Source organism: Corvus brachyrhynchos, unplaced genomic scaffold (assembly GCF_000691975.1).
Source record: "Corvus brachyrhynchos isolate BGI_N302 unplaced genomic scaffold, ASM69197v1 scaffold139, whole genome shotgun sequence".
In the NCBI taxonomy this organism is placed as follows: domain Eukaryota; kingdom Metazoa; phylum Chordata; class Aves; order Passeriformes; family Corvidae; genus Corvus; species Corvus brachyrhynchos.
The window spans coordinates 4,893,508-4,894,019 of record NW_008246062.1 but is presented as its reverse complement, the minus strand read 5'-3'; the positions used below and the strand labels follow the sequence as shown (position 1 = coordinate 4,894,019).

The following is a 512-nucleotide window of genomic DNA, read 5'->3' as shown; positions in this document are numbered from 1 at the left end:
CGCCCCTGCCGCGGAGGCCAGCGCTGCTCCGCTGTGGCTGCCAGCGTGGGGACCGGGGCACAGCTCTGCTTCCTGGGGTGATGTCCGCCGGGACCTCCGACATCACCCGCTCATTAGGATGTCTCTGAACAGCTGTCATGGGGTGCTGACTTTTTGTCACGGTTGACAGCGGTGAGATTAAAGCAGGTAGCCAGAGGCTGAAAAACTCCTTGTTTTGTTACGAAGCCCTGAGTCATCTAACGCCGTTATAAATATTAGGTGTCAGATTTGGATTCACAGAGTCACTCGTAGCCTTCGGTAGATCCCATTACACAAATGGTCCGATTTATTACAGCAGGACTATTTGTATACAAGATTGCCATCATTGTCAAGATATCAAAATCTGGCCTGGTATGTTTAATGTTTCATAATTAACAAGCTGCATCATGCCAGTGAACGTCTTCCAATTATAGAATAAGATTTTGACATTTTCTATGGTTTAAACTCAGTGCCAGTTAGGACAGGGCTTTGGG

General features: G+C 48.0%; 1 long non-coding RNA gene across 4 annotated transcripts in view; it reads left to right on the top strand.

The window, feature by feature from the left end:
* The window catches only part of LOC108449710, a 49,113-nt gene that overhangs the window by 21,491 nt on the left and 27,110 nt on the right, over nucleotides 1-512 (top strand). Inside the window, exon 1 of one of the 4 annotated variants that reach the window (XR_001865981.1) lies at nucleotides 7-512. This exon is cut by the window's right edge and continues 217 nt beyond it. The exons of the other annotated variants lie outside the window; for them this stretch is intronic. This is a non-coding gene — a long non-coding RNA (uncharacterized LOC108449710). Of the gene's footprint in view, nucleotides 1-6 lie in introns of those variants that run through there. 4 annotated transcript variants of the gene reach the window in all.